This window comes from Rana temporaria, chromosome 5, assembly GCF_905171775.1.
Source record: "Rana temporaria chromosome 5, aRanTem1.1, whole genome shotgun sequence".
Lineage (NCBI taxonomy): Eukaryota > Metazoa > Chordata > Amphibia > Anura > Ranidae > Rana > Rana temporaria.
In genome coordinates, this window is record NC_053493.1 from 424,533,646 (window position 1) to 424,550,790 (window position 17,145).

The window sequence follows — 17,145 nt, forward strand, 5'->3', positions numbered from 1 at the left end:
TGGAAAACAGGGAGAGTTGTTTAGGCCATGGGGGATGGAGGGGGGCACTTAGGTCTAAGGGGGTCAAAGGGTGAGATGGCAAGGCTGCGACGATCAGAAGAGTCAATAAGGGCCATGGGTGTCAAAAAAAAGGGGAGGTGCTTAGGCCATGATGGTAAAACGAAGAACAGCTTAGGCAATGCCAATCAGAGGGAGAGTTGTTTAGGCCATGGGGGATGGAGGGGGGGCACTTAAGTCTTAAGGGTCAGAGGGTGAGATGGCAAGGCCGTGACGAGCAGAAGAGTCAATAAGGGCCATGGGGGTCAAAAGGGGAGGTGCTTAGGCCATGATGGTAAGACGAAGAGCAGCTTAGGCCATGCCAATCAGAGGGAGAGTTGTTTAGGCCATGGGGGATGGAGGGGGGCACTTAGGGGGTCAGAGGGTGCGATGCCAAGGCCGTGGCAGTAGAAGAGTCAATAAGGGCCATGGGAGGGAGGTGCTTAGGCCATGACAGTCAGAAGAAGAGGAACTCAGGCCATGCCGATCAGAGGGAAAGACGTTTAGGCCATTGATGTGGGGGGGGGGGGGTAGGGGCACTAAGGTCTTGCGGGTCAAAGGGTGAGATGCCATGGCTGTCAAAAGAGGCAATCGGGCCATTTGGGGTTAAAGAAGGAGGTGCTTAGGCTATGACGGCAAGATGAGGAGGAGCTTAGGCCATGCCAATCAATGGGAGAGGTGTTTAGGCCATGGGGGCTCTTCTGATCGCCATGGCCTTGGAATGTCACCCTTGACCCCCAAGACCAGCACGGCCTGAGCTCCTCTCCTTCTGACCACCATGGGGGTCAAAAAGGGAGGTGCTTAGACCATGACAGTCAGGAGGAGAGGAACTCAGGCCATGGTGATCAGAGGGGGGTACTTAGGTCTTAGGGGTCAGAGGGTGAGATGGTAAGGCTGTGATGATCAGAAGAGTCAATAAGGGCCATGGGGGTCATAAAGGGAGGTGCTTAGGCCATGATGGTAAGACGAAGAGCAGCTTAGGCCATGCCAATCAGAGGGAGAGTTGTTTAGGCCATGGGGGTTGGAGGGGGCACTTAGGTCTAAGGGGGGTCAAAGGGTAAGATGGCAAGGCCGTGGCGATCAGAAGAGTCAATAAGGGCCATGGGGGTCATAAAGGGAGGTGCTTAGGCCATGATGGTAAGACGAAGAGCAGCTTAGGCAATGCCAATCAGAGGGACAGATGTTAAGACCATGGGGGTTGGAGGGTGGCATTTGGGTTTTGGGGGTCAAAAGGGTGAGATGCTAAAGCCATGGCGTTCAGAAGAGGCAATTAGGACATGGGGATTAGAGGGGGAGGTGCTTAGGTCATGGCGGTCAGAAGAGCCACTTTGGCCATAGGGGTCAGAGGGGGAGGTGATTGGGCCATGCAGGGTGGGTAATTACAGGCAGAGGAAGCAAAAGGAAGATCTTACCAATGGGGTTGGTACCTGAAAGTAATACTGCCATAACAGAAAAGCTGCCATTTTTGGAAAATACCAGTTGCCTGGCCATCACGTTGAACCCCTGACCTCAGTACTTCGGGATAGAACAAGAATACAGATCAGGAAAGTTGGAGAAGTTCTATTCTGCAATCCATTACTCCCCCCCCCCCCCTTCCACAGCGAAGGGTTCAGCCAGGATGGAGAACATCATTGTGCAGGGGGTAGAAGGCGAACGCTCGCCCCCCACTTGGTCCTGACCCACCTGGCCACACAGCCGAGAACTCCCAGGGAGGGAACATTTCCTTCCCGGTATGATAGATCCCAGCCAGAACACCGGGGACACATTTCCATACGGTTTGCATACCATGTGGCGTGGGGCAGGTGCATCTGTGCTCATAAACCCCCCCCCCCTGCTGCCTCCGACCATCGCAGGAAAACCAGCGCCATACAGAAAGGAAGCTCTGCCAAGTCAAAATCTGAGCAATCTGTCCATACACAGCACAATCCATCCATCCATAGGATTTCCTATCCTGACTTCTCGGGTGTAAAAAATGTGAGCTGAATGCAGAACACCGAGACAACATGGAGGTCCGCCGGAGCCCCCCGGAGACCCGTCCCATACCTACATGTCTAGGTGGATCACATGGGCGTTTCACACACTTTACCTCCCAACTATTAGGGTTCGTTTACGTTTCAACGTGTGGCATTGGACAAACATTTTTAACCACTTTTTTCAGACTCGGTGTTTACATTTTGTTTTGTTTTTTGCTAGAAAATTACTTAGAACCCCCCCAAACATTATGGCCGGGATTCAGAGAGATCGGCGCATCTTTAGTTTGGCGTAGCGCATCTCATATGCGCTACGCCAACGTAACTTGGAGAGGCAAGTACTGTATTCAGAAAGCACTTGCTCCCATATGTGCGCCGGCGTAACGGAAATGGGCCGGCGTAAGCCCGCGTAATTCAAAGTAGGCAAGTAGTGGGCGTGTTGTAGGATAATGAAGCGTGACCCCATGTAAATGCATGGCCGAACGAACGGCGCACGCGCGCGCATGCTCAGAATCACGTCGAATTTATTCCCTAAGATACGCCGGCTCAATGCCTGTGACGTGAACGTAACCTACGCCCAGCCCCATTCACGTACGACTTGCGTTAACGACGTAAAAATATACGCTTGTTCCGACGTCTATACTTTGCATTACCTGCGCCTCATATAGCAGGGGTAACTTTAAGCCGGACGTAAGCCTTACGTAAACCGCGTAGCTGAATGCGACGGGCGCAAGCAAGTTTCTGAATCGGCGTATGTAGCTCATTTACATATTCGACGCTTAAATCTACGGAAGCGCCCCTAGCGGCCAGCGTAAATATGCACCCCAAGATACGACGGCGTAAGGAGACTTACGTTGGTCGTATCTTGCAAAATTCAGGCGTATCTCAGTTCCTGAATACGCGGAAAGATACGACGGCGCACATTTGGAGATACGCCGTCGTAAGTCCTTTCTGAATCCGAGCCTATATATTTTTTCCAACACCCTAGAGAATAAAATGGCGGTCGTTGCAATACTTTGTCATACCGTATTTGCGCAGCGGTCTTACAAGCGCACATTTTTTAAATTAAAAAAATAAGACAAGAGTAAAGTTAGCCCAATTATTTTTTTTTATATTGTGAAAGATAATGTTACGCAGAGTAAATTGATACCCAACATGTCACGCTTCAAAAATTGCGCCTACTGGTGGAATGCCGACAAACTTTTACTCTTAAAAATCTCCATAGGCGACGTTTAAAAAATTCTGTTTGGAGTTACAGAGGAGGTCTAGGGCTAGAATTGTTACTCTTGCTTTTACGATCGCGGCGATACCTCACATGTGTGGTTTGAACACCGGTTTCATATGCGGGTGCGACTCACGTATGCGTTAGCTTCTGCGCACGAGCTCGACGGGACGGGGCCCTTTAAAAAATAAAATAAAAAGTTTCTTCTTTTTTTATTTTGATTTAAAAAATAAAAAATTGGGTCACTTTTATTCCTATTACAAGGAATGTAAACATCTCCCACCAGTTGAGGAGGGAAAAAAATGGCGGCACTGGACCTGGGAGAGGCAGCCAGCTCCCATCAGTGATAAGGACCAAGATGGCGGCACTGGACCCGGAAAAGGCAGCCAGCTCCCATCAGTGATAAGGACCAAGATGGCGGCACTGGACCCGGAAAAGGCAGCCAGCTCCCATCAGTGAGGAGGACCAAGATGGCGGCACTAGACCCAGAAGAGGCAGCCAGCTCCCATCAGTGAGGAGGACCAAGATGGCGGCACTAGACCCAGAAGAGGCAGCCAGCTCCCATCAGTGAGGAGGACCAAGATGGCGACACTGGGCCCAGAAAAGGCAGCCAGCTCCCATCAGTGAGGAGGACCAAGATGGCGGCACTGGACCCGGAAAAGGCAGCCAGCTCCTATCAGTGAGGAGGACCAAGATGGCGGCACTGGGCCCAGAAAAGGCAGCCAGCTCCCATCAGTGAGGAGGACCAAGATGGCGGCACTGGGCCCGGAAAAGGCAGCCAGCTCCTATCAGTGAGGAGGACCAAGATGGCGGCACTGGGCCCAGAAAAGGCAGCCAGCTCCCATCAGTGAGGAGGACCAAGATGGGGGCACTGGGCCCGGAAGAGGCAGCCAGCTCCCATCAGTGAGGAGGACCAAGATGGCGGCACTAGACACGAAAGAGGCAGCCAGCTCCCATCAGTGAGGAGGACCAAGATGGCGGCACTGGACCCAGAAGAGGCAGCCAGCTCCCATCAGTGAGGAGGACCAAGATGGCGGCACTGGACCCAGAAGAGGCAGCCAGCTCCCATCAGTGAGGAGGACCAAGATGGCGGCACTGGACCCAGAAGAGGCAGCCAGCTCCCATCAGTGAGGAGGACCAAGATGGCGGCACTGGACCCAGAAGAGGCAGCCAGCTCCCATCAGTGAGGAGGACCAAGATGGCGGCACTGGGCCCGGAAGAGGCAGCCAGCTCCCATCAGTGAGGAGGACCAAGATGGCGGCACTAGACACGAAAGAGGCAGCCAGCTCCCATCAGTGAGGAGGACCAAGATGGCGGCACTGGACCCAGAAGAGGCAGCCAGCTCCCATCAGTGAGGAGGACCAAGATGGCGGCACTGGACCCAGAAGAGGCAGCCAGCTCCCATCAGTGAGGAGGACCAAGATGGCGGCACTGGACCCAGAAGAGGCAGCCAGCTCCCATCAGTGAGGAGGACCAAGATGGCGGCATTGGACATGGAAGAGGCAGCCAGCTCCCATCAGTGAGGAGGACCAAGATGGCGGCACTGGACTCGGAAGAGGCAGCCAGCTCCCATCAGTGAGGAGGACCAAGATGGCGGCACTGGACTCGGAAGAGGCAGCCAGCTCCCATCAGTGAGGAGGACCAAGATGGCGGCACCGGCCAACTGTCTGAGACAGGGAAGAGGGACGCCGTACAGTGCCAACATTTCCAGCCAAGCGGCTCACCCCCACCGCACCTCCAACCACCCATATACATGGCACACTCATTTTCCTATTGGCACCAATGATGGGACACTATTCCTCCCCACTGACACCAATGATGGGACACTATTCCTCCCACTGACACCAATGATGGGACACTATTCCTCCCCACTGACACCAACGATGGGACACTATTCTCCCCACTGACACCAATGATGGGACACTATTCCTCCCACTGACCCCAATGATGGGACACTATTCCTCCCACTGACACCAATGATGGGACACTATTCCTCCCACTGACACCAATGATGGGACACTATTCCTCTCTCTGACACCAATGATGGGACACTATTCCTCCCACTGACACCAATGATGGGACACTATTCCTCCCACTGACACCAATGATGGGACACTATTCCCCCCACTGACCCCAATGACGGGACACTATTCCCCCCACTGACACCAATGATGGGACACTATTCCTCCCACTGACACCAATGATGGGACACTATTCCTCCCACTGACACCAATGATGGGGCACTATTCCTTCCACTGACACCAATGATGGGACACTATTCCTCCCACTGACCCCAATGATGGGACACTATTCCTCCCACTGACACCAATGACGGGACACTATTCCTCCCACTGACACCAATGATGGGACACTATTCCTCCCACTGACACCAATTATGGGACACTATTCCTCCCACTGATACCAATGATGGGACACTATTCCTCCCACTGACACCAATGATGGGACACTATTCCTCCCACTGACACCAATGATGGGACACTATTCCTCCCACTGACACCAATGATGGGACACTATTCCTCCCACTGACACCAATGATGGGACACTATTCCTCCCACTGACACCAATGATGAGACACTATTCCTCCCACTGACACCAATGATGGGACACTATTCCTCCCACTGACACCAATGATGGGACACTATTCCTCCCACTGATACCAATGATGGGACACTATTCCTCCCACTCATACCAATGATGGGACACTATTCCTCCCACTGACACCAATGATGAGACACTATTCCTCCCACTGATACCAATGATGGGACACTATTCCTCCCACTGACACCAATGATGGGACACTATTCCTCCCACTGACACCAATGATGGGACACTATTCCTCCCACTGACACCAATGACGGGACACTATTCCTCCCACTGACACCAATGACGGGACACTATTCCTCCCACTGATACCAATGATGGGACACTATTCCTCCCACTGATACCAAGTAAAAATCTGTATTTTTGCTAAAAATTTACTCAGAACCCCCAAATATCACACACACATATGTATATTTTTAGCAGAGACCCTAGAGAATAAAATGGTGACCGTTGGAATTGTTTATGTCACACGGTATTTGCGCAGCATCTTTTCAAATGAAAACTTTAAATACATTAATGCAAAAAAATAAAAATAAATACACACAACACACGATTTTTTGGGTACTATATAAATGACGACAATTAGATAGATACCCAAAATGTCAACGGCTTTAAAATGGGGACAAATTACGGCACCTCCCTACCGCGTGCCGTCATATGACGTCCTGGAATTTAGGGGGGGGGGGATATCTGAATGATGAGGGGCAGCTAGAGGCCTCATTCGGAGATCCTTTATTTCAGGCGGCGATCCTGCGCAATAATAAGAACGATCATAGAGGCAGTGCCGCCACTTGATCAGTCTTATAGGAGGCGACATCCGCCCCACCCCCTCCCCTCCCCTCGCCATCCGGTGCTTCCTCCGGGGCTCTCCATCGGAGGCCCGGAGAACGACTCGTCCGCCGCCGGAAGAGGAGGATAGAGATTTTCCGGTGACCAGTCATCTCTATGACCGTCGGAGGCCCGGGCGCAAGGTTATGACGTCATAACCCGTAAGTGAACAAAGCCGCAATCGTGGTTGAAAAGCGTGAGATCGATGATTTTTTATTTATTTTTCCTGATCTCATACTTTCCAGCCTGGAGGAGAGATGTCTTATTGACCCCGCCTCTCTCCATAAAGAGGACCTGTCACGCACCATTCCTATTACAAGGGACGGGCCCCCTCCACAGACACGCGACACGGGAGGGCCACTTCCGCAGACGCGCCACGGGGGGGCCACTTCCGCAGACGCGCCACGGGGGGGCCACTTCCGCAGACGCGCCACCAAGGCGCAGGGACACACCTCACAGGACACACACTATACACAGAGCGGGGACACGGATACAATGTATCATCACAGGACACACACTGGGCAAAACACACAGAGACCCGCCTCCCAGGGACCGGGGGGCAAAACACACAGGGACCCGCCTCCCAGGGACCGGGGGGGGGGCAAAACACACAGGGACCCGCCTCCCAGGGACCGGGGGGGGCAAAACACACAGAGACCCGCCTCCCAGGGACCGGGGGGGGCAAAACACACAGGGACCCGCCTCCCAGGGACCGGGGGGGGGCAAAACACACAGGGACCCGCCTCCCAGGGACCGGGGGGGGGGTGCAAAACACACAGGGACCCGCCTCCCAGGGACCGGGGGGGGGGGCAAAACACACGGGGACCCCTCCTCCCAGGGACTGGGGAGGGGCAAAACACACGGGGACTCGCCTCCCAGGGAACGGCAAAACACACAGGGACTCGCCTCCCAGGGAACGGCAAAACACACGGGGACCCGCCTCCCAGGGACCGGGGGGGGGGCAAAACACACTGGGACCCCGCCTCCCAGGGAACGGCAAAACACACGGGGACTCGCCTCCCAGGGACCGGGGGGGGGGGGGGCAAACACCCCTCAGTCCCGGTACACAGGGGCCCCTCACACCCCTCAGTCCCGGTACACAGGGGGGCCCCTCACACCCCTCAGTCCCGGTACACAGGGGGGCCCCTCACACCCCTCAGTCCCGGTACACAGGGGCCCCTTACACCCCTCAGTCCCGGAACACAGGGGCCCCTCAGTCCCGGAACACAGGGGGGCCCCTCACACCCCTCAGTCCCGGTACTCAGGGGCCCCTCACACCTAGTACACAAGGGCCCCTCACACCCCTCAGTCCCGGTACTCAGGGACCCCTCACACCTAGTACACAAGGGCCCCTCACACCCCTCACACCTAGTACACAAGGGCCCCTCACACCCCTCAGTCCCGGTACTCAGGGGCCCCTCACACCCCTCACACCTAGTACACAAGGGCCCCTCACACCCCTCAGTCCCGGAACACAGGGGCCCCTCACACCCCTCAGTCCCGGAACACAGGGGCCCCTCAGTGACAGGACACATGGCGGTGACAGGAGATGATGTAATGTCAGGATAGGCCGCCATGTCTCCGCCGTGTTACGTCATACAGAGCGGCGGGCAATGGAGGCCGCGGAGGGGGGCGGGGTTACCTGAGAGGCGGGAGATCCGGTCAGCGGCGACGGCGGCGGCGACAGTCAGCGGAGGGGCGAGTGAGAGAACCCGGCACACGGCTCCGCCCCTTACTCCGCCCACCTGCTCGGCTTCCCACTGACCCGCCCCCAACTCTGCGGTCAGCCCCGCCTTCACACCGCCCATACGCCGACCCCCGGCGCCCCGCCCATTACACAGAGTCCGGAACCCCTCCCCTTTCCCCGCCTAGCAAACCCAAAACAGAGAGCGCTCTGGGCCCCGCCCCCTTCTTTACACACAGCGCCACCTAGCGCCGGGAGGAGAGAAGAGCACCGCTCAGAACATTTCTATAGATTCATATACTGTATAGGAGATCTATCTATTACTCCCCCTATTATATCCCCTGACCTATAATATCACTCCATCATTATACTGCTCCTCCCCCTATAATATCCCCTGACCTATCATATCACTCCATAATAATAAAATGAAAAATTAGAAATTTCTAAAATTCCGGATTTTTAAAATAAATAAAAAAAAAATCGTATTTCCAAATTTCCGAAATTCGGAAATACGAAAATTTGCAAATTTAAAAATTCAGAAATACGAAAATTCGGAAATTAAAAAATTCGGAAATTCGGAAATAAAAAATTTGTGAAAACGAAAATTCGAAATTAACGAATTTCCAAATTTTCGTTAAAAAACTAATTAGAAACTAAACGAATTGCCCATGTCTACCTATAATATCACTCCATCATTATACTGCTACTCCCCCTATAATATCCCCTGACCTATAATATCACTCCATCATTATACAGCTCCTCCCCCTATAATATCTGCTGACCTATAATATCTCTCCATCATTATACTGCTCCTCCCCCTATAATATCTCCTGACCTATAATATCACTCCATCATTATACAGCTCCTCCCCCTATAATATCTCCTGACCTATAATATCACTCCATCATTATAGAGCTCCTCCCCCTATAATATCTCCTGACCTATAATATCATTCCATCATTATAGAGCTCCTCCCCCTATAATATCTGCTGACCTATAATATCTCTCCATCATTATACTGCTCCTCCCCTATCATATCCCCTGACCTATAATATCACTCCATCATTATACAGCTCCTCCCCCTATAATATCTCCTGACCTATAATATCACTCCATCATTATACTGCTACTCCCCCTATAATATCCCATGACCTATAATATCACTTCATCATAGTCCTCTGACCTATCATATCACTCCAAATTTCCGAAATTCGGAAATACGAAAATTTGCAAATTTAAAAATTCGGAAATAAAAAATTCGGAAATAAAAAATTCGCAAATACGAAAATTCAGAAGTCCGAATATTCGGAAATAAAAAATTCGTTAAAACGAAAATTCGGAAAACGAATATAATATCCCCTGACCTATAATATCACTCCGTCATAATACAGCTCCTCCCCCTATAATATCTCCTGACCTATAATATCACTCCGTCATAATACAGCTCCTCCCCCTATAATATCTCCTGACCTATAATATCATTCCATCATTATACAGCTCCTCCCCCTATAATATGTCCTGACCTATAATATCACTCCATCATTATACAGCTCCTCCCCTATAATATCCCCTGACCTATAATATCTCTCCATCATAATACAGCTCCTCCCCTATAATATCTCCTGACCTATAATATCATTCCATCATTATAGAGCTCCTCCCCCTATAATATCTCCTGACCTATAATATCTCTCCATCATTATACTGCTCCTCCCCCTATAATATCCCATTACCTATCATATCACTCCATAATAATAATTGAAAAATTCGAAAATTTCTAAAATTCGGGATTAAAAAAAAAAAAGAATTTCGTATTTCCGAATTTCCGAAAATCCGAATTTCCGAAATTCGGAAATACGAAAATTCGCAAATTTAAAAATTCGGAAATAAAAAATTCGGAAATACGAAAATTCGAAATTAAAAAATTTCCGAATTTTCGTTAAAAAACGAATTAGAAACGAAACAAATTGCACATGTCTACCCATAATATCACTCCATCATAATACTGCTCCTCCCCCTATATTATCACCTGACCTATAATATCTCTCCATCATAATACAGCCCCTCCCCCTATAATATCACCTGACCTATAATATCACTCCATCATAATACTGCTCCTCCCCCTATATTATCACCTGACCTATAATATCTCTCCATCATAATACAGCCCCTCCCCCTATAATATCACCTGACCTATAATATCACTCCGTCATAATACTGCTCCTCCCCCTATATTATCACCTGACCTATAATATCACTCCATCATAATACTGCTCCTCCCCCTATAATATCCCCTGACCTATAATATCATTCCATCATAATACTGCTCCTCCCCCTATAATATCTCCTGACCTATAATATCACTCCGTCATGATACAGCTCCTCCCCCTATAATATCACCTGACCTATGATATCACTTCATTGTAATACAGCTCCTCCCCCCATAATATCTCCTGACCTATAATATCACTCCATCATAATACTGCTCCTCCCCCTATAATATCACCTGACCTATGATATCACTTCATTGTAATACAGCTCCTCCCCCTATAATATCACCTGACCTATAATATCATTCCATCATAATACAGCTCCTCCCCGTATAATATCACCTGACCTATGATATCACTTCATTGTAATACAGCTCCTCCCCCTATAATATCACCTGACCTATAATATCACTTCATCATAATACAGCCCCTCCCCCTATAATATTCCCTTGTCAGAGTTCCACTGCTGACACGGGATTGGCTGATTTGATATGCACATAACACATTGTGACATCACATAAGTGGGAGGAGCCAACCCCAATAAAAGAGGCTCGGCCCGGGAGAGGGGACCATTTGTTCCTGAGCACCGCGAAGGTAAGTCCATCTTTTCTCCTCTCCTGAGTCCCCGGGACAGATTTCCACCCCGACACCCGGAATATTCCGACATCACGCATTTCCCACAATCCTCTGCTTCTCCTCCATTTATCCATCTACACAAATATAGAGAAATATTATTATTATTTTTTTATTATAAATTTGATGGGAAAGAAAATCCCTCCAGATCTCTGATTATTGATCATTGTTATTGGAGCGCATTGATATCACAGAGAGGATTTTATAGATTAAATATCAGATTGATGAGAGTCTCCATAATATGATAGAGAGATATTTATACAAAAATATATAATAATAATAAAATATATCTATAAATACAGTATATATACATTTCCTCTCATCCATAGATAGATGTAATAGATTGATGATGTATATACAGTATATAGGAGGGGGAGGGGGGTTTGATTTTCTATATTTGAATCCAAACGGAACTTTCAGATGAAATTAGAGAATCAGATTTCAGTTCCATGAAGATAAAACTGTCTGTCTGAGGTCACAGATCACAAAGCTCCCACACAAGGGGGGGAGGGGGGGGGGAGATCTTTCTTATCAGTCATGTGATGTCAGTTACAAACCTCCCTGAGTGGTGCCTGGCAGTGGCAGTTGGGAAGTGGCAGTTCATTTTTAGCTGATCCCAATGACATTTGAAAATTGGAGCTCAGCTGCCTCAGCCTTGTGTTAGAGCTTTGTGAAAGAAGCCTCTCACGGCAACGTGTAGATCTAATTTACATTCCGAGTTCCGCTGCTGTGACACGGGATTGGCTGATTTGAACCCGTCTGCACAGAACAAGTTCTTTACAACTACATCTCCCACAATCCTCCAACAGTTTTACCGTATTCACCATAATAGACTGACCTTTTTACCACAATATCAGCTCCCCCTGCCTAACTGTTTTACCGTATTCACCATAATAGACTGGACTTGTTTACCCACAACAAGTTATTTATAGCTGTGATATCACAAAGGAGAGGAGTTAGAGGAGCCAACTGCCATTTAGCAGCTGCTGCCCTCTGCTGGGTATGATTTGTTCCTGAGCAACCGCGAAGGTAGGTTCATCTTTTCTCCTCTCCTGAGTCCCGGGACAGATTTCCACCCGCCCCTCCCCCCGAATAATCCGACATCACGCATTTCCCACAATCCTCTGCTTCTCCTCCATTCATCCCTTTACACAAATATATGGAAATATATATATTTTTTTTTATAAATTTGATGGGAAAGAAAATCCTTCCAGATCTCTGATTATTGATCATTGTTATTGGAGGGCATTGATATCACAGAGAGGATTTTATAGATTAAATATCAGATTGATGAGAGTCTCCATAACATGATAGAGAGATATTTATTGAAAAAATATATAAATAAAAAAAATGTAATAATTATATATAATTTATTAAAAAATATATAAATAAAAAAAATGTAATAATTATATATAATTTATTAAAAAATATATAAATAAAAAAAATGTTATAATTATATATAATTTATTAAAAAATATATAAATAAAAAAATGTAATAATTATATATAATTTATTAAAAAATATTTAAATAAAAAAATGTAATAATTATATATAATTTATTAAAAAATATATACACATATATATATATATATATATATATATATATATATATATATATATATATATATATATATATATACACACATACAGTAAATATATTTAATTACAGTATATATACATTTTCTATTATTCATAGATGTAATTGATTTATTATGTATATATACAGTATATAGGAGGGGGAGGGGGGTTTTTGGTTTTTCTATATTTGAATCCAAACTGAATTTTCAGTTAAAATCAGAAAATCAGATTTCAGTTTTTTTTTTTTTAATAAATTTGATGGGAAAGAAAATCCCTCCAGATCTCTCATTACTGATCATTATTATTGGAGCGCATTGATATTACAGAGAGGATTTTATATATTAAATATCAGATTAATAAGAGTCTCCATAACATGATAGATCAATATTTATTGAAAAAATGAATAAATAAAAAAAATGTAATAATTATATATAATTTATAAAAAAAAAAAAATATATATATATATATATATATATATATATATATATATTAGTGCTGTCAAACGATTAAAATTTTTAATCACGATTAATCGCATTAATGTCATAGTTAACTCACGATTAATCGCTCTAATTTATGACGAATTTCCCCACAAATATCGCACAATTCTGCAAGTGATTATAATTTATTATCGCTGTTTTCTATCTGATCTAAAACCATTTTTGACATAAAGGGACACTTTTGGACAATCTACAGTTTTTCAGGCAGAAAGAATAGTTTTTATTTTATAAAAGAACATGTAGGGCACTGGGCAGACCACTAGGGACAAGGGGGGTGTGTATTTTTTACATACAGTACTGTAATCTATAAGATTACAGTATACTGTATGCATTGTGTTTGTTTACTTTTTTAAATTTGGCGCCGTTCTCCGCTCCCGTGCGTCGTAACGTCGCAGGGAACGGAGCTCGGCGTCACACAGGCACTGTGAATCGAGCGAGGACCCGCCGAGCGAGGAGGACCCGCCGAGCGAGGAGGACCCGCCAAGCGAGGAGGACCCGCCAAGCGAGGAGGACCCGCCAAGCAAGGAGGAACCGCCAAGCAAGGAGGACCCGCTCGATCACACAGCGGGTGGCATCGCTGGATCCAGGGACAAGGTGAGTAACTTGTCTGTGAATCCAGCGAAAAGGTAAGCCGCGCCGCGCCGCTGCACACTCTGCATGTCCACCCGAGGGCTCCTGCGTTAATCGCGCGACAAAAATATTGACGGCGTTAACATGGGTTTGCGTTAACGCCGTTAATATCGCGTTTAACGCACAGCCCTAATATATATATATATATATATATATATATATATATATATATATATATATATATATATATATATATATATATACACACACATACAGTAATATATATATATATATATATATATATATATATATATATTTTTTTTTTTATAAATTATATATAATTATTACATTTTTTTTATTTATATATTTTTTCAATAAATATTGATCTATCATGTATATATTTAATTACAGTATATATACATTTTCTATTATTTATAGATAGATGTAATTGATTGATTATGTATATATACAGTTCCTCATTGAAAATGATCCGCAACTCTTTATCAGAATTTCGGGTTTCGGGTTTCGGGTGGGGAAGAGATCGAACCTCAGTTGGTGTTTTTACTGCCATCTGTGATTTGGTTGGTAGACTTTCCCTCACTTCCTTTTCCTCCTGAGATGACAGGAAGTGCGGGAAACTTTCCCAGGCAGGACATAGGAAACAAGGAAAACCTCAGAAAAGTTTGAGCCCCGCCCCCCACTGAATACAAATCTAAAAGAAAATGTTTTGAAATGAAGTTTCGCTTTACAATCTGAATGTCTACTAACCTTTTCTTTTTTATTATTTTATAGGTTCAAAGCGATTTATTACCAGAGAGGAGAGGAGATTTTAGGAGAGGAGTTTTTAGGAGAGGAGATTTTAGGAGAGGAGATTTTAGGAGAGGAGATTTTAGGAGAGATTTTAGGCTCGAGGATGAGTTTACCGAGAGCAGAGATGGGATATTTCTCAGACGTAGTGATGGGAATGAGAATGGAGAGTGAGAGAAAGGCGAAGGAGAGGAGAGAATTCCTGAACAAAGCTAAAGAAACCATGGCGGAAATTAAGAGAATAACGGAGGAGGAATGGAGGAAATTCCGTGCAATGAAAGCAGACTGGGAGGAACAAGTAAAGCAGCTGACCAGAGGAGAAGCCAAGATGGAGGAGAAGAAGGTGGAGGAGAAGGTGGTGGTGGAGAAGAAGGTGGAAAAAAAAGAAAGGCAGCTGACCAGAGAAAGGAAAAGAGAACTTTTACAGAAAGCTCGGGCAAGAAAAGCCGAGATAGAGAAGAAGGTGGAGGAGAGTAAGGCGGAGGAGAAGAAGGATGAGGAGAGTAAGGTGGATGAGAAGAAGGATGAGGAGAGTAAGGTGGATGAGAGTAAGGTGGAGGAGAAGAAGGATGAGGAGAGTAAGGTGGAGGAGAAGAAGGATGAGGAGAGTAAGGTGGAGGAGAGTAAGGTGGAGGAGAAGAAGGATGAGGAGAGAAAGGTGCTCCTCATCCAGCAGACAGGCGGGGAGCTGAAGAAAGCAGAGGAGAGGAGAGGAGGGAAGAAGCAAGGACTTTTACAGAAAGCCTACGCATTGAAAGCCGAGTGGGACAAAGAAGGAAAACAGCTGACCAGAGGAAGGAAAAGAGAACTTCTTCAGAAAGCTCGGGCAAGAAAAGCCGAGATGGAAAGCCAACGAGACGAGGCCCAAAAGGAAATCGGCCATGATGAAGGCAGAGACGGAGAGGTAAGTACACGTTCTTGTATATAGAATATATAAAGTGAAGGGGTGACGTTGCCTTCATGGAGGATTACACATCAGTAGGATGTTCTGTAGCTGGTTGGGTATAAAATATCCGTATCTTATGAACACCTCGAGATATAGGCAACAGGGACCTTCTCATGCCCCTCATATCCATATGGAAATCCATAGAAGTGATCAGTAGGCGGAGCTCCTCCAATGATCACAGAGATTAGATCTAGAGCAGATATAACCATACAGTAAGGCAATCATGGGCGTAGCATTAGGGGTTGCAGGGGTCACAATTCCAACCCCACCCCTGGCTCCAGGGGGCCCCTGCAGCCTCCCTGTCATATTATCATATCCTCCTCAAAGTCCAGGTCCGATCTGCCCAGGGGCCCCACAGCCATGCTCCAGTACTGGGCTTCCACTTTTGCCTTTCATGGTCCACACCCCTCCGTTCTCATTGGCTGGGGACAAGCTGTGAGCAATTTCCTGAATGGAGAGGAGCACAGGGTGAGTACAGACCAGGGGCCCAGGTCATCCTTTGCATCGGGGGCCCACAAGCTTCAAGCTACGCCTCTGAAGGCAATGAATGGACTATATATAGGGTGGCCCTTGCTTCATGGTTGGGGGACCTTCTCATGCCCCTCATATCCATATGGAAATCAATAGAAGTGATCAGTAGGCGGAGCTCCTCCAATGATCAGAGAGATTAGATCTAGAGCAGATATAACCATACAGGAAGGCAATGAATGGACTATATATAAGGTGGCCCTTCCTTCATGGTTGGGGGGACCTTCTCATGCCCCTCATATCCATATGGAAATCCATAGAAGTGATCAGTAGGCGGAGCTCCTCCAATGATCAGAGAGATTAGATCTAGAGCAGATATAACCATACAGGAAGGCAATGAATGGACTATATATAAGGTGGCCCTTCCTTCATGGTTGGGTAGTGGAGGAAGGAGCGGCAGGGAGGCTTCGTACCTAAAGACAATTTATCCGAGTGAAATATAGGAAATACGCCCCATAAAAGTGTTCTATTAATGTCAGGTGAAGAAGTTTAATAATGACTAATGTTTGATTCCTTTATTATCAGGTCCCGCCTATGAAGACGGACACATTCATTGTCCAAAACATGGATGATTATGATGACTCTGACCACTATGGTGCCAACTCCGAAGCCCGTAGCGTCTCATCCATCGAAATGTAAGTATCCTCATTACAGTTTCCTGTGTACAATGTAACATATTCAGTGATGATGGTAAGATTAGGAACACGAGCAGCACCAGCCCCCCCTTCTCACAAGGCCAGGACCCCTCGGGTCAGGTTTGGAAGAAGAGAGTCATGGGAGGAAGTTTTGCTGCCATTTGGCTGTCCATAGTAACATTCATTCATTTTGTTTCCTGAATATTCTAAACTGATTTTCGATCCAGACGATTGTTGCTCTGGATTATTGGACAAAGACAAAAGTGCCCCCGATATCTTACTTGGGAGACATCGGGTCCCGTGACCCTACAATATTTAT

The 17,145-nt window shown here is 46.8% G+C and overlaps 1 protein-coding gene across 1 annotated transcript in view; it reads right to left on the minus strand.

The window, feature by feature from the left end:
• Window positions 1-8,418, minus strand: part of LOC120941721 (SREBF chaperone) — a 111,237-nt gene extending 102,819 nt beyond the window's left edge. Inside the window, exon 1 of the mRNA XM_040355340.1 lies at window positions 8,321-8,418. The gene's annotated coding sequence lies outside the window, so the exon portion shown is untranslated. The remainder of the gene's footprint in view (window positions 1-8,320) is intronic.
• Between the last annotated feature and the right edge of the window lie 8,727 nt (window positions 8,419-17,145).